At 41.1% G+C, this 24569-nt stretch overlaps 1 protein-coding gene across 1 annotated transcript in view; it reads left to right on the top strand.

Moving 5' to 3' along the window:
* The window catches only part of CTNND2 (catenin delta 2), a 667983-nt gene that overhangs the window by 209756 nt on the left and 433658 nt on the right, over window positions 1–24569 (top strand).

The following is a 24569-nucleotide window of genomic DNA, read 5'->3' on the forward strand; positions in this document are numbered from 1 at the left end:
TGATGTTTTATTTGAGTGGGAAAGGCAGTGGAATGGAGGCAAACACTGAGAGGGAGAGAGAGATATGGTAGACAGGAAAAAACATAGAGTAATAAAAGTATGGGGTACAATGAAGGAACAGAGATTCAGGGAGGATCTGATTTTGCTAGTACTGTGTGTATGGTTTTTTTAATGCTAATTAGCACTAACACAAGAGCAAATTCATTTGAGTAGTGGACTACTTTTTTCTAGCACAGGCCACAATTTCCAGAGTATTAAGTAATATATGCCAAGAATTGGCATATTCTGAGAACTACTTATTGTGCGGAAATAAATATTGTAACTTAGAAACATACATGTATGTATATGTAGATATATATACCCCTAAAATGGGTGCAGATCTTCTCACTTCACATTGCTCTGATGCCTAATGTCTCATCACTGCAGATCTGTATCTGATAAGTAATCTTGATCTGATAAGATCTTGATCTGATAAGATTTTGATAAGTAATCCAGTACGATTGGAAGGTTGCTTTGGAATACTGTAAATAAAGAGCACATAGCAAGACCTTTTAGCTGATGTTCACAGCTAAAGGTGAGAAAAGGGTAGGTTTCATGATAACTGATGAAGTTTGGAGTTGCACTAGGCCTGCAACTTAATAGCAGTTATCAGTAGTCAAGAGAGATTGTAAACAGTCTATTCTATTAATATTACTTTGCAATGTTGTAGTCTTAACTGTCACCCTTTCCTTACCACTGTTTGTCAGATTTGCCTTCGTTTTTATGCAAGTGAGGAAAACCATTTCATCTATACTGTCATGTTACAAATATGGGTTACGACTTAACTGAGATCTGTACTTCACGATTGTGGCTCTCACCCCAGCACAGCCAGTCATACTAATAAAAACTTGAAATTTCAGGATAAAGTGTGAGACCAATTCCATGCTTCACACAGAGCACTCTTCTGCGAAAGTAAAATAAAGTGAGTTATCTTAACTTTCAGTTATTAGTTATGCTGCCTTAATCTTGCAGCTCTTTGGATCTTCATGAGCTTTCTTTTGCAGGATAAAAGCAAGATTTAATTTGACATTGACTTGACTTTCAGATAATTCAGTTTTTAGCAGCAAGTAGGTAAGATTTTTAAATGGACTTGAATAAAATTGGTGCTATGTGCTGAGTCTCATTAAAGGATTAAACTATAAGCATTTTCTGAAGTTATTCTTTATAAAGTTATTTTTATCAAGTTATTTTTAATTGACAGAAATAAAAAAAATAGAGGAACTCAAAATAGAGGGAAGTGCCATTATTCAGAAGCTTCCAACCAGGAAATTATTTGTCTACTTTGAATATAAAAAAACCCTCAAGTACTCTATATTATACAGCGATCATGCTGGGCAAACTTTATTCAAATTATTTTTTTCCTGGACCCTCTAATAAAAAATTCACCTAGAACATATTTCAATTTCTTGGGTCATTATTCCCTCTATGAGGACTTGGAGTGTGAAGAAAAAAGGCATTATACTTTCTTCCTTCTCTTTTTCTTTACTACTTCATCTGTGAAAACTGACAGAATTCACAGTGTTGATCTGGGTTTATTCCATAAGAAGGTGAAAATCTACCAATGTGCAAGAGGGCAGTGAAGGGGCTGATGAAGAATAAACCAGCAAAAGCCTTGTGATTTAAAGATAACTTTTCCCCTGAAAAAGGCTGTGGTGTTTCATGTGTATCCTCAACAAAGGTAACCAGGTATTTCGTAGTGGTTTTCTCTCTGTTGCATGGAGTTGCGTAAGCTGCTTTTATCTTACCTTTTGCCCTGCTGTGATAAAATCACCTCTATTCCAGCTGTCATTTAGTCTAGTCCGAGTGGTCTTGTACTGTCCTGGGAGGATGAAAAAGAAATAGCTTCCTCTCTGAAAGAGCAGGATGACCTGGCTAGCCTCAGATGGCTAAGGATAAGGGAAAGGAATAGTTCAGGAAGGAGAATTGCAGGACAAGGGTGAAGCTGGAAAGCTCTGTGAGTCTTGTCAGGAGGTGAAAGAAAGCTGTGCTGGAGCTCAAAAAATAAATGGTGATATTGGGAAAAGCCCCTGAAAGAAACTGGTTTACCAGGTCAGGGAAACATCTTCAAATCCTTAAATGTTAAATTGGAATGAGTTTGTGCTTATTTATGTTCTGCTAAATAAAACCTGAATTGTTATATTCAAATAATTGTAGATGGCAGTGTCAGTCCAATGTTCTATTTAGAGAGCAGCAATTGTCTTATGGAAAACACACAGTATATGTACAGATATTGAAAAGTGCCCCACTGAGCGAGATAATTGTGAGCTAGTTTAAATCTGGTACAAAATAATAAAAGCTATAATAAATAATAACTATTTCTTGCTAGATGGTTATTTCCCATTTGAAGCATATGGTATATGCCTTTTTTCACTTCAGTCACAGGGCTTCTTTTGTATTCAAACTTCATATACTGTTAACAGGTCATATAAATCCATCAAATTAAAAGATATCATGCACAACAATTTGTTTTAATTACAAAATATCATGTGTTCTATTTAACTGTGAGTTTAATGAATGGCTATTTAATTATGGGTTTTAACTCATAATCAGTTTGCATCACTGGGCAGCAAATAATCAGTTTATAACATGCAGTTGAACGGTCAAAAAAAGTATCAGGCAAACCTTTTCCTGATAGCACTTATTGGCAAATTAAATGATCTGGACTCCAGTGTAAGTCTAAAACAGGAAATAGATGGTAGGTGGAAAGGATGTCAGCAGAGGGTACTTGACAGAGCTTGTTGAAGCCATGTAAATGTTGCTAGGGGTTTTTCATTCATTGTATAAATATAACAACTCACTACAGGCATTGTATCGTGTAGAAAAATAATGTGTTATATCTTTGCTTCTCTTTTGCAAGTACATTACAACCCTAATAACAGAACATTGAAGCTATTTATTACTAGGTATGATATGAAAGAACACATCACTTCAGATTTTTTTGGGTAGCAATATTAAAATCTTTTCTTTTCCCTTTTTTTCTAGGTTTGTTTTCTCTTTCCACTTCTATCAAAAAAGTATCAGTGACCATAACATATTTCACTGTCTTAGTAGACTAATGTTTTACAGTGAGGGCTACCTATAGGTGGCACCAGGAGTAAACACTAGAGGGGCTATACAGAAAAAATCTTTTGAATCCAGTGTACTCGTGCTTCTGAAGAAGCAGTAGTCAATGACTTTCTGATAATTTTCACAATGTTACTGTAGTTTTATTATTTTTTATGGAAAATAATTGAAATCCTTCATCTGACCTAAGCTGAATATAGAAATTGGGGGCTGGATTCAGAAGATATTAGCTTAAAAAACCTTTGCCTTTAATTCTATCTTTCTAGCCTATTCTAGATGTTGTGACAGTTCTGAAGATTGTAATGTCTCGCAGCACTGATCAGCAGCATCATAAGGCTCTCTACTCCTGCCTATGCTGCTGAAGAAGATGGAGGGCTAAAACATTGTCTCCAATGTTTTTTCTTTCCTGTTTCTCCTAAAGCACAAAAAACTTTTCTGGGGGAAAACAAAGAGGTGCTGACTTACATCAGGGATGGTCCCAGTGCTGTAGTATTTCTTTATGTGACCCTGTTCAGTGAAATGTTCTGAGACATGCTGGGAAGCAAAATTAGCCTGTGAGGCAGTGCAGCCCTTGGTTTCTGTGATTAGTACATGCATCACTATCATTTTTCTGTCAGTCTCTTTGTCCAAAGTGGCTCAGCATCCCCAGTCATAAAGCTTGCAATGCCAATTGGAAGCATCATCAACATTAGTAATGTGTTACTTTTAAACTGCAAATATAATAACCAAGAAAAAAAGTAAGCAGAAACTGCACAAAGAGTCTATCCCAGTGTTATTAACCTTTGTAAGTCAAAGCAACATCACATTAAAGCAAGAGAAGTCAGGCTGACACTAGAGCATGACTCTGGAGGTTAGTACAGAGATGAAAAGTCCATATTAGATGTTTTCATGTTCTGTCTTAGGGCAGAGAACAACAGTATTGAGGCAAAATGATGTATGATATGCAAAGAAATAACATTTTGCAAGGTAACCAGTAACTATTTTAATTTTTACATTTATCTTTAAACCTGTAATTAGAGTGTTAATAATTATTTTCTTATTATGTGAGTTGATAAAGGCCAGAGGCCTTAATTCAGTGTAGGACTTATCACCACTTCATTCATTCTCATGAAAAAGCTTTTTATTTATGAAATTAACAGAATTTAGATTTTTATAGTTTCCTTAGCCTTTGCTAGGGTCTCAATCTTTCATTCATAACTGGAACGATTATCATCTTGAGTGCCATCACACGGTACCTACAGGATGGCTGGGGGGATCAGACTCAACCAGCATGGGTTTAGGAGGGACAGGTCCTGCCTGACCAACCTGATCTCCCTTTATGACCAGGTGACCTGGCTGGTGGGTGAGGGGAAGGCTGTGGATGTTACCTACCTGGACTTTAACAAAGCCCTTGACACCATCTCCCACAGCACACTCCTGGCAAAGTTGGTAGTCCATGGTGGACAGGAGTACTCCTGGCTGGATGACCAGGCCCAGAGAGCAGTGGTGAATGGCGCTGCATCCAGTTGGTGGCCAGCGGTCTTCTTCCGAGGATCTGGGTTGGGCCCGGTCCTGTTTAATAGTCTTATTGATGATCTGGATAAGGGGATTGGGTCTACCATTAGCAAATCTGCAGATGACACCAAGTAGGGGAAGTATCTGTCTGCTGAAGGGGAGGAAGGCTCTGCAGAAGGACCTGACCAGGCTGAATCAATGGGCCAAATCCAACAATATGAGGCTCAACAAGACCAAGTGTCAGGTCCAGCACTTTGGCCACAACAACCCCCTGCAGCTCTACAGCCTGGATGCAGATTGGCTGGAAAACTGCCCAGTGAAAAAGGACCTAGGGTTGCTGATTGTCAGCCAACTGAACATGGGCCAAAGTGTGTCCAGGTGGCCAAGAAGGCCAGTGGCATCCTGGCCTGTATCAGCAACAGTGTGACCAGTGGGACCAGGGCAGTGACTGTGGCTCTGTACTAGGCACTGGTGAGGCCACACCCTGCATGCTGTGCTCAGTTCTGCCTCCCCAGCTTAAGGAAGGATGTTGAGATATTTGGATGTGTCCAAAGAAGGGGAACAAGGCTGATGAAGGGTCTGGAACACAAGTCCTCTAGGGAGTGGCTGAGGCACCTGGGACTGTTTAGCCTGGGGAAAAGGAGGCTCAGGGGAGACCTTACCACTCTCTACAAATCTCTGAAATTAGAATATAGCCACGTGAAGGACAGTCTCTTTTCTCAGGCAACTAGCGGTAGGATAAGAGGACAGTCTTCATCTGTGCCAAGGGAGACTTAGATAGGAAGAAGTTCTTCACAGAAAGAGTGATTTGATACTGGAATGGGCTGCCCAGGGAAATGGTGGGGTCCCTGGACAGGGGGATTGGACAGTGTTTCCTTAAACACCTCTGTCCCTGGAGGCGTTTAAGGAAAGACTGGATGTGGCACTCTGTACCATGTGTCTTGTACAGGACAAATTTTTGACATTGCTCATCAACTGTAGTTTTTCCAAACACTTCATCTCTTACAGCAGCATTGATCCTGTAAATATGAAGAAACAGTGCTACAGTGTTTGTTTTTGAGTTAGTAAGAGAGTTCACGACTGTTGAAGTCAGTCCATGAGAAGAAAAGAAGGGAAGACAGGAAAGATTCAATTTTTAGGAAATGGTTGCCTTGGAGTACATTTTTCTTTTGATATTGGCTTGAATACTGTTTCCATCATACAAGTAAATTTCCCTTTCTTACTATTTATTTCATATCATTGGACTTCAGGCAACAAATTTTCTATGCAAGAGATATATACACAAGGGGGTTTTAATTCTTTGCTATCCTTCTTTCCAAGAGCAAGTCTCAAATACCTACTGTTTGGAGGGAGGCGGGGAGCGGTTAATACTCTAGTAAAACTTTATTCCTTTATCAAACAGCAGATTTTCTGGTTTGTCAGTTTCAAAAACCTTCCATAAAATAGATTTCAAATACAGTGCATGGCAATGCCATTTTGGTTGAGTGCTGATGCAAAACCTATGATTTATAAGGGTATTACAGTGCTAAAGCCACATAACTTTCTTTTATAAATTAAACATCTTGTTTCCTAACAGTCAAAGCCTGACATGGCATGTGTCATATCCTGATAGTACTATACCTCAGCAATTTTTAAAATACTATATGTATCTATGCTGTAATTATTTTGAACATGTTTAGCAAAGTTGAAAACATTGTGTGCTGTTTAAGGGCATTATTGCCTTTATTCCTCTTAACTGGCAATTCATAATTTCATTCCAAATTCCTTCTCACTGAACAAATTAAAGCTTTAATTGTTTTAATGTAACAGCAAGGGGGTGTGTAACTTCCTAGCCATGATATCTAACTTTTGAACTGTACAAATAATGTGAATAACACTAGTGGTATCAACGGGAACCATGAAATTATTCTAGTACCTCCTAGTGCCTAAAGTGAAACCAAGCCACCATGGGCATTTTGTGTTTGGGGAGTAAGTTACTTTGGATAACAGAGCAAAAAGTGAATTCTCCTTATCTTCTACACAGTCATTTAGTTTTGACTTCTCTCTCATTGATACAGTTTTACATAAAGTTTACGTCTTTCTTTCATACATTTGGTTATAAACATATAACATTATGGTGGCATTTAACGGAAGTGTTATTGTTTGTACTCCAAAATTTCTTATGTAAATTCCTTGTATTCCTTTTTTATTATGCTCCAAGCTGATACGCAGTTCTTGTTAACTTTATCTTCACAAAATTTTATATTTTTATATTCCGGTAGTATCCTATACCGTAGGGGCGACTCTGACTTGTTTCAGTCTTCAATAACAAAATATTCATTCTTAATGTATGAGGATGCTCTGGACTTACGAACTTATTCCCATTTCTAAAATGTGTTTTTCCAGAAAAGAGTCAGTGTATTTTGATCTGATAAATAACACTCATACATTTTCTAGAATGTCATGGATATTATAAAGCCATGTAATAATGTCAACATTTAAACAATTCATTAGTGACCTTTAATTGCTTGATATGGCCAGCATCTACTCTATGAGTTTGATTATGGTAAGTTTATCAAATTAAAAGTATCTTCACATTCAGAAAGATATGACACATTTGGCACACAGTACTTTCTGTGAAGGTCTTTTTGTTTTGTTTTGTTTTGTTTTGTTTTGTTTTGTTTTGTTTTGTTTTGTTTTGTTTTGTTTTGTTTGGGTTTTTTTTGTTTGGTTTGAGTTTTTTTGCGGGGTTTTTTTTTGTGGGTTTTTTTTTGTTTTTTTTTTTGTCTTGGATATTTCACTTAGCTAGATCAAAGCATCTTTGTTATAGAAGAAATTATGAATGTATTTGATGCTTATATCTCCTAATAAAGCAGCAGATGACAAAATGTCTGGCCACAGATAATTTTTCATGCCTTCTAGGCCATAGCAATTTTTCCTTAATTAAACACTCAGTAGGAGGCTTGCAGTTTCTCTGTTTTATGCAAATCCTGAATTAAAAAATTACCTGCCATTTTTTAGGTGAAATAGAATTTAGTAGGTTTGGGAAGTAGTCATCTTAATTAAAAGGAAAAAAATACTGCATGGGAACTCAGTTATTTTCCATATGAACTTCATACAATTTTAAATTTAAGGGAAGGAAAAACATAGTTGCCCTTACTTTAGCATGGAGGAAAATAATTACAGAGACACTCCAATAAAAACAGCAAAAGCTGTGAGGGATGGGGGAAAGAAACTGGAAAAGGCAGAATAAGAAAAATAGCTTCAAAATGTTACGTTGCAAATTCAAGAAAAACCAACCAAGCAAATACTTTCTGGAACCAGCCTTGTGTTCAGTGCTAAACGCTTCCTACCTCTTCACTGCCTCTTGGCTTCATTAACAGTACCAGCTGTCAACAAGAGACAAACATCTCAGAAAAGGCCTTGCCCTTCTGAATGACTGAGATTTACTTGCTCATGTTTTTCTCCAGGATGCTCCACACTCTTTATTATCAAGGTCCCATAATGTTTCAAAGCCCATCATGTACCCCAAAAATATAATGTTTTTGTGTGAATTGGTGAATATATGAGGAATACAGCTGACTTCTAAAATGGTGTTTCCATGCCATGGTCCTGTTCAGTGGAAGACTACCCATGAGCACACCACCACAGGCTCTTGTTCATTATTTCCTGCCATAATGCTCAAAGTGAATCTCCCCCCAGGCTGTTAGAGCAGGGGAAATCGCCTCAATGGGCTCTTCACTCTCCTTACTCACTGCTTTCGATTGCCTTCCCACAGTCTAAATAATTTGGTTTAGGCTTATGAAGTAGTATGAATTAATCTCCAGACTGACTTTATTTCACTACTTAGTGCTAAACAGTTGGCAGAAGAATAGTTTTTTTACTGGAGCATTACTCATTTTCTCATTGTCTTCAGTAAAATGAAGGAGCAGAAAGGTTGACATGATTATCAATTATGATTATCACTTATTTACATCTGCTTGAAATTCTAGATACTTGATAAATCTACTTGTTTTACTGAATACGAGAAAAACCTTTTCATTAAAATACCGTACGTTTTTTATTATTATTATTTTGGTACATCTTGCTCTATTAATGCAGTCTCTGAGAACATCGTGATTGTCACATATTACCTGCTAGAAGGCTGTACTACCTACAGCTATAAGTAATATCATATTCTTTAAATTCTAAGCCAATTAATCTCTAGGTATCCTTTGCATAAATATTTCAAGTATGGAAAAGCTTATTTAAATGGTTACAACACTTTCTGTTCATATATTTATTCCTGGGATGTGTATGGCAGCTATGTGTGCATTCCAGCGTTGCATAAACATTTACCTGTTTCAGAACCTTTCAACATAAGCAAGTGTAACTTCTTTCCATGATTCTGCATTTATTTGCAATTTTTTTAATTGTTAAAATAAGTAAAGGTCAAACAGAATGCTGTCTAAGCTATGCAGGTCTATTAGAACCAGTTCTTTTGTTCTCCAGAACAGCTCCAGCTGACCTGTATGGGGTATGTCTGCATGTGAGTGAGTAGAACTGCTCTCCCTAGGTCACAGGGAGCACAAACCAGTCTGTAAGTGAAAGAAACCCAGCATGTGCCTGTGCAGTTAGGTGTTTTTAGTTTAGAAATGTGCAGTAGGCATCACCTTCCTCATAATGGAGGAAATTTCAAATGTAATTTGCACAAACGCCTGCTGAATAGGTCTCAAGATTCTTTTAGGCAGATACAATTGCTTGTATTCATGCAGAAAGCCCCTGTTCTCTGTCATGCCCTTGATTTTAATCTCCATAACATCCTAGTTGGGAGAAATTCTGTCTGTAACTAGCAAGGCATAAAGGCAACTTCATTTAGGGAAACTAGGCCCTATCCACCAGTTTATGAACACACCCTAAGACAACCCTTTTTCTCTGGAGGTCAAGGGAAGGAGAAAGTCTTCCCTGAGACACAGGGTTGTCAGCTATTTCAAAGTTGTTTCCGGAGGCATGATTTAAGGAAGATTTTAGCCATTCTTCTTATAAATGTAGACAGTGTGAAAAGGTTCTCCTTAGCAGAGTTAAATTCCTTACTCTACTATGGCATCCTGAGAAGTGTGTTGCTACCTTTCTGTGCCCACTCCCAGCAAATATTTTGAATATAGAGAGTTTGAGCTCTTATGTGGGTCAACACAATGTAACTTTTCACTTTCCAGTTTACAGAGATAATGTCATCTCATAAATATAAGTTCTTAAACCAAACAGTCACTTGGTAGTTTCCAATGATGTTTTCTACCCAGTGTATTGCTTGGTTTACTGATAGCTTTTATATCACATGAGGGCAGCTACTCGAAAAGCTTAGAAACAGATTTTGAATTTAACACTTGTGGGTAAGGTGTAAAGGCTGACAGACAGCTCAGCATGGGCCAAGACACAAGCAGAAATTCTTGCACAATGTGTTACCATGAAAAGAAAGGAGACAATAAATTCGCATCACGGCATGGGAAGAGGCAATGACCAAAATTTCTTGGCATCTCTGAAGAGGGAGAAGAAAATACTGTGGTGGAACACTCTGTGCACAAAAAAATAATGATCCATTACATCAAAATTACTTGCGGTTTACTGGGCACATAAAGGTGGGATGAAGGGTATTGTTGGTATTTATATGCATTGTGCACTTAAAGAATACAAGAGGTGCTGTAGGACAGCACTCTGTTTGGGGAGGATGCTGCCCTGCCCATGGCATGGCTCTCCTTTCTCTGGTGCAGCTTAGCCCTGTTGGTCACTGGAGTCAGCCGTGATCAAAGCAGAGCTGGAATTCAGTCCCTGCACCCATGGGCGGGGGTGCATGCTCTTGTTGGGCAGTGAAGGTCTGGCACTGCAGCCTGTCGGTGTTGCACAGGAAATGGTGGGTCTGGCTTCCAGGCTGAATTGAAATAGTAGGGTATTTTGGGGGCACTGGGGCTTTTGGGGTGCTAATAACCTCCTTCCATATTTTGAAGTGGAAAAAGGCAATTAGAAGGCAAGTTGGATTGAAAAAAATACACTACTGCAGTTCATGCTTACTGCACTATAAGTAGCAACACACTCTCCAACAGTGTGTGCAGAAATGGCAGTAGGTGTTATTTCTTCACAAAATACTGTTTCATTTGTTTGAGGACACAGGCAGAGAGATAACATGTGAACAGAGGGAAGAAACAGTGTGCTTGAGTGTTGCTGGGATTTTTGTTTATCCTTAAGGGAACTGGATTTACTGTAAGAAAAACAAAGAGGCAGGAAAGAATAAGGGAGTGATAGAGAAGAGAGGAAGAAAAAGACAGAGCTGCAGAGTGAAGACAAAGTGTGAAAAGGATGTTATTTAAATGTAGCATTGCTGAGTTTTTAGAAGGAATGCCTTATTGACTGGAGAATGTTAGAAGAAGTTTAAATAACTTAATTGGTCTGCTAATTATTGTCCAAGTTACTGTCTCTTGGGTGTACATAGCATTGTTTCTTGGTTTTTGCAGCAAATATTCTACAGGTATAATGTGAGGCTTTAATATTTGCTATGGTAATATGTGACTATACTTCATAACTTCCTGTTCTACAAAATCATTGTATTTGCAATAAAACTGATGGAACAGATGCACTGTGTGCTTTTAGGAGGAAAAAAGCCAAACACCAAAACCACAGCAAGACCACACCAAACCAAAACCAAAATTACACCTCTATCCTTATCTGATTAAAAACCTAAACTGAAACTGCAGTAGCCAAGCAGTCACGATTGTCCAAAAGAATTCCCTGAAATGAATTTAATTCATACCTGATATGACTGCTGTAGCAAGGGAAGATTAATACGCCTGTCACCTCGAAAGGAATGGTGGGTGCAGTCATTAACAGGTGTTTCTCTCTCTTTCCTGGTAGTATCAGGATACATACACCTTTCTGAGTATCAGATTCATTCCCAGCTTTTTCTTTGCTCTCTTTTTTATCTCTCAGCCTCCAAAACTCCTTTCTGATCAGGTTAACTTGTTTTCATTTTTTTAATCATTCATCAGTTTATTCTGAGTACTTCTACAGCCAAAATAGAAATCCATGACATTTATATAGCAGTTAAATCTCAACCAATAATAACTCATTAATCTTGCTGGAAATACGTAATTTCTTCAGCCCATTGCTAAGGCACAAGCTTGAGGAAAAAAAGTGAAGTATTTAATCAGTTTTTTAAAATTTGTTAATGACAAATTCTGGCTGACAGATTTAAAAATTAGGTCCTCTGCATTGGGGTGCATTCAGTTTTTGAAAACTGATTAACAATATGCCAAGCTGTTAAAGAAATTTTGCATGAAAAAAGAGGAGTTGTTAATGTCATTATGTCTCTGTCCAATGATTTTATAATGTCCATTTTAAATATACATGGAAAAAATAAGTCAGCACCATACAGTAATTTTCAAGAAGTGACGTTTTGTAACTATCGAAAGAGAAGCCTGAAACACCTTTTATGCTCATTCATACCCTCCCCCAATTTTTTGTCCCATAGGTTTGACTTAAAAGCACGTCTGTCTTTCCCTCTAAAATTTAGTTACAGTAATTTCACGAATACAAGCTGCAGCAATTAGACAAAAATTTTGGTGGAAACCAGGAAGTGCGGCTAATAGTCGGGGGCAGCTAATTTATGAACAAAAATGTGATATCTGCCCTTACCTAGTATCATGCCAGTCCAATCCCGAGCTGAAACAGTTTGAAATCCATGGTTTCCCGTTGTTCCGACGACGAACCAATCAGAGAACAGCTTATTGCCTGCCTGTGGATGACGGCTTTACTGAGGGGCGGGGGTTGTTATCGGGGTGAGTTACCTCGGCGAGTTACCTCGGCAGTTCGATAAAAGTGTGTGATATTTCTCTGTACTTTTTAAAGTGTTTTAAGTCTTGTGTGGCTGCGGGGCTGGCTGGGCTCGCAGGGAGAGGGGTAGAGCGGCCGCTCGCCCCGCAGGGAGAGGGGTGGGGGGGGCTGCTCACCCCACAGGGAGAGGGGTGGGGGGGTCACTCAGCTCGCAGAGAGAGGGGTGGGGGAGCCGCTTGCCCTGCAGGGAGAGGGGTGGGGGGGGCCACTCAGCTCGCAGGGAGAGGGGTAGAGTGGGCGCTCGCCCCGCAGGGTGAGGGGTGGGGAGGCCGCTCAGCTCGCAGGGAGAGGGGTGGGGGGGGCGCTCAGCTCGCAGGGAGAGGGGTAGAGCGGCCACTCAGCTCGCAGGGAGAGGGGTAGAGTGGGCACTCGCCCCGCAGGGAGAGGAGTGGGGGGGCCACTCAGCTCATAGGGAGAGGGGTAGAGTGGCCGCTCGGCTCACAGGGAGAGGGGTGGGGGGGGGGCACTCAGCTCGCAGGGAGAGGGCTGGGGGAACCGCTCGCCCCGCAGGGAGAGGGGTAGAGCGGCCACTCGGCTCGCAGGGAGAGGGGTAGAGCGGCCGCTCGCTCCGCAGGGAGAGGGGTGGGGGGGCCGCTCGCCCACGGGGCTGAGTGGGATGGCTGTGCCAGTGCGGAGACGTGGATCTGCTCGGAGCTCAGCTGCCTGCCCGCGCGTCTGAGTGGCTGTTTAAAGGCAACGCGGATCCATTGGGAATGCTCGCAAAATGACCACACTATTGTTCGTATCTTTTTCGGCTTGTAAATAAAGGGTGCTGCCGCAGCTATTGTCTATGTCTTTTTTCACTTGGAAACAATGTTTCCGAGGTCGGCAGTAAGCCAGTAAGCCCCGGCGATCCCGCGATTGTGTTACTAAATGACGACTTTGTGAAAGTTCACCGCGAACTAAAGTGCGGCTAATATTCCGGGTGCGGCTTATTTATTGACAAAGACATCAATGTTGCCAACACACCAGATATGCAGCTTGTACTCCGTGCGGCTTGTATTCGTGAAATTACTGTACCTCTGCTAGCTACACCAGTAATTTCACGATTATAAGCCGCACCTGATTATAAGCCGCACCTCTGAGTGTTGGCAACTGTCTTGGGTTACAATACAGAGTGGTATAAAAGGTATCTATTCTATCACCATCTGTTGTGGGTTGGGGCAGTGATCCTTATCTCCGCGCAGGAGATATTCTACTAATGGGCCACCCATTGAAACTGGGTGGGGCATTGTTCTTTATCTTTTCACAACCCATCCTTCCTCCAGCGAGTCATTTTCTGCTAATGGCCCATTGAGTCCCACTGTGTGACTGATAAAATTACTTCATCTCATTGGAAGTTGCTCCAGCCAGGGGGAAGAGCTCAATATTTCTTATCAAGATGAAAACAGAGGTTTTGGGACACTAAGGTTGCCCCTTTCTCCACTGGACTCCAGAGGAAAACCGGATTTCTCCACATCACCACTGGACCTCTGGAGGGAAATTGCACCTTCTACAGGACCACTGCTTCAACTGAATCACATCTGTCACTACAAAAGGACTACAGCCACCATTTAATGGGACTGCTACCAACACCCTGCCTGACGGGGTGTCAGGTTGTACTCTGACTTTGTCAGTGTTTGAAGTTTGTTTCTTTGTAGTACTGTATTTCTATTTTAATTTCCCTAGAAAAGAACTGTTATTCCTAATTCCCACATCTTTGCCTGAAAGCCCCTTGATTTCAAAATTATAATAATTTGGAGGGAGGGGGTTTACATTCTCCATTTCAAAGAGAAACTCCTGCATTTCTCAGCAGACACCTGTCCTCCAAACTAAAACAGCAACTTTTCGTTCTTTGACCATATATAAGCCATACCTGATTATAAGCCGCACTTCGGGTTCAGACCAAAATTCTAGTCAAAATGGTGTGACTTATAATCATGAAATTACTGTAACTGAATTGAACACAGATTTTGGCTTTTCTGTCCTGAAGAGCTTTTCCTTGTTCTTACTCTCCCATTAAATCATGGCTGCATCCTGGGAGACTCAGTTTTCAAGTGCAGCTGGATTTGCTGACACAGGTAGGTCATGGCCTAGGTTGATTTAGAAGTCCCACACTTGCTAAATAATTCAACCTATTTTATGGCTACTTTCTTAATACCCAGTTTCTGTGGAGTTGGTAAAGTGTCTGACAAAAGGTCAAATTGATTGCACTACTTCTCTTTGTTGAGCTTCTGCTGCTTCCTCATGCTGCTGACAGTATATCTTCACTTCTGATTGATTTTCTTAATTCAAAAATTGATGCAAAATAGTATTTTCTAATGAAAAGCATGTTTGTCAATATTCTCCACTCCCTTTATGGATTTCTGTTACGTTGTTACTTTGATTACCAGCTCCTGACTTGTTTATATTCTGGTTTGCTTGAAAACCCAAATTTTCATTCTTCAAACATGTAGTTTCATTTTAAAGATCTTTTTGAGAGCAGAAAGCAGCCTCATGGTACCTCACCCGTACCATATTTTTATATTCAGAAAGAGAAGAAACACAACCTGTTGTGAGCAGTAAGTCTTTATTTCTGGTCAGAGATGAATTCCCAGATAAAAGGACATATTTCTTCTTTGCCTTGTGACACAAAGTCAGACTTCAAAAGCCTTCTACTTGTTCAATGTGACTTGGAGGCTGAAGAAGTGACACTATGTAAGACTGTATATGACACACCGCTACTGTGCACTTGTTCTGTGCAAAGTATTGAGTCTTGAACTCTCTTTAGTTTGACAGAAAACCTATCATAATGTTTGACTATTACAAAGCTTCAGCATCACAGATGTTGAACTTTTCTTGACACTTGTATACATCATACAAGACGAAGAAAGTGAAACTGTTACAGACATTGTTTTGTGTTGTGGTGATGAATTGTTTCTGCCGCAGATCACCACACCAGCAATGGAGCTCATGGCTGTAATAACACATTTTCACATTCCATTTGTTAGTTCCAATATTGATTAATCTTTTTCCAATGCACCCTTAGATTTTCTTTGGAGTTAAATGCAGCAACTTTTGAGGATTCCTCTATTCAAACAATAATTACTAACTAAAAAACATCCTATCATTCAGGTGAAAACAGCCCACATTACCCAGTCCTTCAAGATTTTACACAGTTGAGCACATCCTCTCGTTAATTTGGTTTTCCTGGATACCGTATTTTTGAAGTGAAGTTTAATAAAAATGTACAGTAAATTCACGATTATAAGCTGCACCATTATGACTAAAATTTTGCTACCACCCCAGAAATGCGGCTTACACTCAGGAGCAGCTAATATGTGAAAAATTTTTTGAAATTTCCAACCCTGGAAGTGCAGCCGAGGTGCTGAGCCGAGCACCTACCAGTAAAACCCAGGATTTTGCAATTGTTACAAATTGGTTACTCTGTTGCACGGCGGGTGGGGGAGGGCTCCGTACTGGCAGTGCGGGGAACGGGCTGGGGGGAGGTGGGGCGCTCCCTCCTTCGGGCAGCACAGCCTGGGAGGGAGGCGAGGACTCCCTACTGCCAGCCCCACAGCTTGGGGGGGAGGCGGGGGGCTCCCGCCCCTGCCTGCTACCGCCACGGCAGGAGCAGGCAGGCTCCGTCCTTACCTGCCACTGCCACCACAGGAGCGGGGGAGCTCCTTCCCCTCCCACCGCCACCGTAGGTGCCAGCGGGCTCCGTCCCCGCCTGCCACTGCAGGGCAGCACCAGGCCGGGGTGAGCGAGCCCGGCAGCAGCGGCAGCCAGCCCCGAGCGGCCCCACCGAGCGGCAGCGCCAAGCTGGGCCACCTGACCCCGTCAGCAACCCCAAGTAGGCCGTGCCCACACGGCCCGAGCTGAGCCAGTAAACCCCGCGATCCCGCGATTCTGTTACTAATTGGCAACTTTGTTGCACACGGGTCCTCGCTGTGAATGACAGAGCAGCTTATAATTGGGTGCGGCTTATGTATGGACAAAGAACAAAATGTTGCCGAAACCCGGAGATGCGGCTTATAGTCAGTGCGGCTTGTAATTGTGAAATTGCTGTACGTGTAATAGAAGCACCTTCCCTCCCTATATTTGTTAAGGTTGTCCTAAGGATGTGAGCTCGAATTTGAACTGGCGTCAGATTTGAAAGATCAAATTTTGATCAGGAAATCTTTACTAGCAGCTTGATGTGAGGGAAGTGAATTGGTAGTCCAAGTAAAGACTGGTGACAAGTGGTGATCCTCGGTGATTGGCATTGGGACTGGTGCTGTTCAGCACCTTTCTTGGCAACATGGACAGAGGGGCAGCTCCTGACCTTTATCAGGTTTACTGATGACACCAAGCTGAGTGATAAACACAACAGAAGGAAGGAATACCATCCACCAGGACCTGGACAAACTTGAGAGATGGACCTTTGCAAACCTCATGAAGTTCAGCAAGGCCAAGTGCAAGGTGCTGCACATGGGTCAGGGCAACCCCAAGCACAAATATAGGCTGTGTGGAGAATGGATTGAGTAGGCCTGTAGAGAGGACTTGGAGGTATTGCTGGGCAACTGTATCCTGAGATGCATCAAAGGAAGCAGAATCAGCAGATCAATGGAGGTGATTCTGCCTTTCTGGTCTGCTCTTGTGAGACCCCACCCAGAGTCCTGCATCCAGCTGTGGAGTTCCAAACAAAAGAAAGACATGGACTGTTGGACTGAGAAGAAGGCCCTAAAGATGTTCATAGGGCTGAAGCACCTCACCTATGAAGACAGGCTGAGAGATTGGGGCTGTTCATCCTGCAGAAGAGAAGGCTCTGGGGAGACCTCATAGCACTTTCCAATGCCTAAAGGGGGACTACAGGAAAGCAGGAAAGAGATTTGTTAGAAGGGTGTGTAGTGACAGGACAAGGGGGAATGGCCCTAAGCTGAAGGATAGCAGGTTAAGTTAGATATTAGGAAGAAATTCACCATAGTATGGGTGGTAAGACACTGGAACAAGTTGCTGAGAGAGGTTGTGGATGTCCCATTTCTGTAAAAGCTCAAAGTCCAACAGGGATGGGGCACTGAGTAACCTGGTCTAGTGGAAGGTGCTCCTGCCCATGGAGGGGGAGGTTGAAACTACATGATCTTTAAGGTCACTTCCAACCAAAACTATTCTACAAATCTATGACTCTTTCTTCTTATCCTAATGTGTTGTATTCTGCATTTCTGGGTATCTAGTAGATTTTTCTCATGTTGTAAACAGGCAATGAAGCTATACTGGATGTCTTATCAAGCAGTAATGCCTACCAGTGCACCAATTTTCTTCTGTTTTAACTATAGATGTTCAAGATGAAATATTATAAACAAAATGCAGGCTACAAACTAGTCTTATTTGTGCTCATTGCAATATAGACATAAATGCACATAGATGGTAGAAACAGAATATTCTTTTGAGGGAGAATTTCTTCAATTTCTCCTATATAATCTCTGTATAAGTCAACAATGAAGAATTGAAAATGTGAGGGAAAAGCCCACACCATCATGGCTACTGTGTCCTGTTTTCTATGCTTGCATTAAATCTTTACCATGGTAAAGAGTAATAAGGAGTACAGAATAGCACTGTCCATTGAGTACTGCCTATGAGAGGTGGGTGGTGTGGGTTTCTTGAAAATAAGGTTATCTATCAGATCCCATGGTTCTGATGGTGTTTAAATCATCAACAGAAAAAAAAAAAAAAAAGCAGATTACACAGTGGAATAACCTTATTTCTTGCTCTTTTTTGTCCCATCCCACTTCTCTAAAACAGTGCTCAGAGCAGCTTTCTCTAACAAGGCTCTGCATAGCCCCGGTGATCTTGCAGACGTTAATCTTCTCTCCAAGAAGCTGAAGAAGCTGGGATTATATTCAGCATGCCTTCTGAAATTGTTTTGCTTTCTGCTCTGTGACGCAAAAGTGGTTCACATTCTGCGAAGTTCTTGCTGAGTGAAAAATATTTAACAATAATGTTTTCCTCAAAACTGCTACAAAGTAGTAGGAAATGTCTTAGTAGTTCTTTTAACAAAGCTGGTTAGCAAATAGGAATGTTCTCTTCTTGCTTTCTGTTACTGAACAGGAAAACAGAGTAACTCTTAAAGACTCTGTGGCTTGAAATATTATTTTAAAATAATTTTGCTCTTCATTGGTGTTACAGAACATAAAGAGCAAAAGTTAGTGGAAATCAGTACTATCTATTAAATAGATATGTATCTATTAAATAAGTAGTGCCTATTAGACCCTGAAAAAGGCTTTCTTCATTTATTATGCAAGGAAAAAGATCCCTGCTTATTCAATTTGCCTGAGCTTAGTATGTTATGGAAGAAAAAAAGTAGGAATCTGCCCAATATCACACAAACCCTTTGCTTATTCTTAGAGTGGTTGTCCCCACAGGGTTATCAAATCAAGACAGAAACACGAGTAAAATATAGTAAGAGATACTAACAGATGCCTGAGATTCTGAAAAACATCTGTAGTTAGTTGTGCAGTACTTGCAGACTATTTCACAGTAGCTTAGTATCCCAGACCAAAAAATGTTAGTAGAGAAAAAGGAAAAATTCTGGAGTAATCTCTGTCTGCATATGCATAGATTGCCTATAAAGGGTTTAGGAGGAAAAAACCCTACCACCACTCAGTACAGAAACTACCTCAGTAAATATCTTTATTAACTTTATTTCTTTTAAATGAAATGTCTTATTTCTAGCTGGTACAGCAGTTTATCATGTGCATGAGTATTGGCGTACTACACACATTACAGATAGTACAAGATGACCCTTAACTCTGGCCTTAGTACAACTGCCTTGAAATGTTTACAGATGTATCTTTTCAGAAAACATAGATTTTGGTATTGATGTTTTTAATTCAAATTACAATGAATCCACCTAGGCATTACACTCTTGATGTTTGGAGATGTTTTAAATGATTATTGTTGAGCCAATATGAAAAGAAGGGGAATGTGCATTTGTGTAGATTAAAGGGAGGTGTGGATATTAGCATAAAAACACCGACTTGTGGTTCAGAGATAACCTTTCATGTGTTGCATGAACGAAAGAAAAATCATGCACTTGATCTTCTTTCTCAGCATTCCAAGTAAAATGCAGTTTTCCTTTTATTCCAGAATAAATTATAGGGTTTCTTTCTGTTTCTCTCTGTTCAAACTCTTAAAGTTTGCACAGCTTCAGCATACAGTGAGTCAAATATCAACAGGGCACTTAAGCAGTTGATCAATTTTAAGTGTGTAGGAATTTCTGTGATTCAGAAACAGTAGGTATTCTACCCATATACAGGAAAAATATATGGGTTTGAAATGGCAGTAGTTTTTGCCCACTTCCATCGAGCAGTTTTATGAGATAGGATCCCTTTATATAAAGCTAACAATCTGCACAAATGTCAGATGATTGAACAACTCTTTCATGAATATGTGGCAATCCATTTTAATACCAATCATTGATTTTGGCAATGGGAGTGAAATCCCTTTGAATTTTATTGATAGGTTAACTTTTTCTATTAAATATACTGCACAATGGTCTGTGTGTTGTGCACTGCTGCAATAGATACAAAAACTTTACGATACCTGTTTTCTTATTTTTTAACAGAGCTTTCCTGAGGTGATGATGCGTATTGGCTCATTGAAATGAAACAGGATGGCCCTTCACAATATTTTGATAAAACAGAACATGCTCAGGCTGCTATATAATCAACTATGCCTTTGAAATATTCTTGCATGTGGAGTAGATATTTTTTCCTATTAAATTGCCATCTATTTGTGACCTTTAATGTATCATAAATGATCTTCTTTCTACCTCCTAAGCAACACTGGAGAACAACAATAAGCTGTTGTATTGCTTTCCTTAAATGACACTTACAGCTTGGCAGAGTTTCAAGGAAGCTGGTAGGTTTGCCATTCAGGAGATAAAAGAAAGGACTTATCTGTTGCTCCCAGCAACATTTTACTTCCTTGAAATTTTAGAAATACAATTAACTGTTGCATTTTCCCCTTCTAAAAGTTTCTGGGATAAGTAGCTGATTGTGTCCTTTATTATTATTATTATTGTTGTTGTTGTTGCTATTATTATTTCATTGACCTCAGCAGTTGTTTAAAAAAAAGTTTTCTAATGCTAAACTTCTGAACCTTCTTTGGTGTTTTCTGTTTCTTCCTCCCTTTTGGGAGGCAGCTGAGGGCAATCCCTGCACCTGTATCAGCCCCAGGCAACGCACACAAACCCAGGCAAGATTAGTAGAAGCCCTGAATTCCAGCTTTTCCTTTCTCAACGTGTATGCTATATCCTGTCAAATCAAGCAAAAGTGACCTCAGCTTCATTGTGACATTTTGAGAGAAGGCTACTGAAGTGTGCAGTGAAATGTTATGATTCTCAGTCAGAAATGGTTAATATTAATGATAGGGGATGTTAAGTACCTGGTCATTGTGGTTCAGAGAAAGGGGTGGCTCTATGTAATTAAAAAGGAGCTGGTTTCTTAAGATCTGTATTGGACATGGAATTTTAAGCAAAGGCTAAAATGCAAGCCTCTAGTCCAGTCCTGCAGCCTTGTACCTAAACACTGGCAGCAAATAGCAAAGGCTGTGTGTAAGGAATTCTTTTAAAATTAAAATGGGTATTAAAATTACATTAAAAACCTTGGGAAGGGCTCATTTGGGAGTCTAAGCTGACAGTTTATTCACATGAAGTATTTGAGTATGAAGCTTAATATTTATGTGAAAGGGAAGGCTATTTTGCCTGACGGGATCTTTGTATACAAAATAATGGAACATTTGTTTTCCATCAGCATTCAGATCACATAGGTATTGACCAAGAATAAGGCAGTTTAGCAAGAAATTCTCAGGAGCAAGTGAAATCTTTTTGACTTCAGCAGAATAATTTAACCACTTTAACATTTGCACCATGCCAAAAAATGCCACCAATCTTTTATGGGCGTAATTACACCTTGCCTGGGTCTTGCCTGGGGTTGTAGAAATTTTTCATGAATATTGATTGACTTCCATTTCCACCTTTGACATCTTGATCCTTGACCCAAGGGCTCTCAGGCTTCAGGGTGCACACAAAATCTTGTTGCATTCAGCAGCAGGAACAATGTACATAGATTTGTTCATAGCAAAGTGTTTTGGAGCATCAGAGTTGTCCCCACTGGAGGTGGGCACTTGTCCATTAGCTTGTGACCTTGCCCACCTATTGCTTTGCATGCATCTAAAAATTCGAGTGTAAATAAGTTTTATTTTCTAGATGACTGTATATTTTAAAGTTTGACAGCTTCAGGTCATACAGTCTGCAAAGCAGAAGTTTAAAAGAAAGGTTGAAAAAAGAACATATGCCCCAAAATGTAATTTTGTAATGTATTGTGAGAGACTGATAAGACCTGTAAGACTCTGATGTGGAGTCAAATTCATTGTGTGAAGTTCTGCTATGCATAGAATATCTGAGTTGGATAGGACCTCCAAGGAACATCAACCCCTGGCTCTGCACAGTACAGCCCTAAGACATCACCATGTGCCCGAGAGCATTGTGCAAAAACTTCTTGAGCTCTGTCAAGCTTGGTGCTGTGACCACTTCCCTGGGGAGCCTGTTCCAGTCCCCAAACACCCTCTGGTTGAAAAACCTTGTTCTAATATCCAGCCTAAACTTCTGACACAGGTTCATGTCATTCCTTTGGGTCCTGTCACTGGTCAACACAGAGAGGAAATCAATGTCTGCCCCTCTGTTCCCCTCACCAGAACATTGTGACTGCAATGAGTCCTCAGTCTCCTCCAGGCTGGACAGAACAAGTGAGCTCACACTCCTTAAGGAGCTTCCCCTCCCGACCCTTTACCATCATTGTAGCTGTCTTTTGGATACTCTATAACAGCTTAATGCCTTTCTTCTATTCTGGCACCCAAACGTGCCCCCAGCACTGGAGGTGAGGCTTCCCCAGCTCAGAGCAGAGCAGGACAATCCCCTCCCTTGCCCAGCTGTGATGCTGTGCCTGATGCCCCCCAGGACAGGGCTGGCTCTCCTGGCTGCCAGGGCACTGCTGGCTCAGGGTCAATTTGCCATGGACCAGGACCCCAGGACCCTTTCTGTGGAGCTGATTTCCAGCCTCTGGTTCCCCGGTCTGTCCATACACTAAGTGTTGCCCCATCCCAGGTGCAGAATCTGGCACTTTCCTTAGCTAAACTTAGCAGGGTTGATGGTTGCCCAGCCCTCCCATTCGGTCACTAGTAGCTTATCGACTTCCATCAATTAGACAACCTAAATGATTATACCTATGTGTGAAGATTGATCTGCACTCTGGGGGGAAAACGAATAAAAGCATAGCTAAAGACGCGTGTCTGGGCCAGCGGCAGGGCCAGGGGCTGCAGCCTCCTCCCGGCTCCCAGCCCCGTGTCGCTGAGGGCAGCTTCCCCGAGCCGCTGTCGCGATCGCTGCGGCGGGGGGCGGCGTGGGCGGGTCCGGCGGTGCCGGGGCCGCGGGGGGCTCGTCCCGCCGTTGCCATGGAGCCCTTTGTGCCCGCGGAGCGCCTCCCCCGGCCCGCCCGCCCGCGCTGCCCCCGGCCCGGCAGCTGCCGCCGCTGCCCGCGGCCCGGCCCGGCCCCGCCCGCCTGAGCGCACGGCCCCGCGGGCTGCTGCTGCTCCTGCTGCTGCTGCTGCTGCCGCTGCTGCTCTCCGCCCCGCGCTCTGCCCGCCCTGCGAGGCGCCGGCCGCTGCTGTCCCCAAGTTTCTTTTTGTAAGTGTGCAAAGAAAAGGGGGGGGATTAAAAAAGACGAGTAGAGCGACTTGAGCCGCCGCTCCGGAGAGGAGGGAAAGTCGGCTCGGCGGTGAGGAGGCTTCCCATAGCGTAGCTAAACTGATTCAGGAGATTCATTTACAAGTGGGCGACAAAAGGTAAAGCCTTAAAGGTGGATCGCTTGTGTGAGATGGAACGGGAGCTTTCGTGGAAAGGTTTATGACTTGTCTTAAACGTCACTTTTGAATGTCGTACGGATGTTTATCGGCTGCAACATACTGTAAGTCTCTTACCCAAGAGCATATAAGTAGCATAATTTGCAACATATTAGATTTTACAGTAAAGGCAAGAAAGTAAATGTTACTCTTCTGTATCCTATTTCCCGCAAATGCCTCGTGTTCTTATTCAGCAACACTTGATTTGACCGCGGTTATTTGTTGGTGCGACCCATCTAAAGCAAACTTTAAGTAATTCCGAGTTAAAACAATTCCAACAGCTGGTCTTCCTTATGCAAAAAAAGTATTTCTGTAGATGTATGCTTTCGAGTTTGCAGACCTGTTGCCTTGTACTTTCACCCTAGAAAATGTTCTCAGTAAAATACCATACACTCAAATGTAGTGATATCTGTCTTTTCAAATTATAGTCTTAAGTATGTGAGAATTGGATTTGCATTTTTTATAATTATATTTAGCATTTCAGACTCTGCTGAGCTTTTCAGGTGGATTTTTTTTTTTTTTTTGAATGCATCAGCTAATTTGAAATTCATTACATATAGTAAAAATAATGAATGATTGTGACCTACTAGTTTTATCTGGTGCTGCCCAAGTCCCAGGGAAATGTTACTGACTGTTTAAGGGATTAAATAAATGAATTTCATGTGGAAGTCAGTTGTGTGGAAAAAGTCCCGACAGCCTTCTTTGACACAGATCTGTATACTTGTTAAGGAAACAGTTCAATAGTTTGATCTTTTGGCGGAATAAGTGAAATACATAAAATGTAAAAACAAGCTACCCTTCCTTATGTCTAGTACTTTCTACCAACAATTTAAAAATAGACTTTTTAGAGCGTATTGCTTTTATGTATTTTTCTTAATTGAAAACACTGCAGGAATGTCTTAACGTAGAGTAATACTATTTACTAGGTGACTGATAAGATGAAAGGAGTAAACATGTATCTTCCCAAAGTCCATAAGGACTGAAATAAAATGACTTTGAGGGATTTTTTTGTCTGCTATACTTAGTTTTTATCAGTTAAAGTAGGAAACAAAATATTTTCTAGATCAAAATGCTATAACTACTCAACTTTAAGTTAAGTGTTGGGGTGTTTTTGTGGTATGGGTTTGGTTTGTTTGTTTTTCCCTTTTTTCTGGTAATCTAGAGTATTCCATCTTTAAATAAATCTTTCTTCAGATGCTCCCATCTTTATTAGACCAACAGAACTACCACAATTA

Source organism: Catharus ustulatus, chromosome 1 (assembly GCF_009819885.2).
Source record: "Catharus ustulatus isolate bCatUst1 chromosome 1, bCatUst1.pri.v2, whole genome shotgun sequence".
NCBI lineage: Eukaryota > Metazoa > Chordata > Aves > Passeriformes > Turdidae > Catharus > Catharus ustulatus.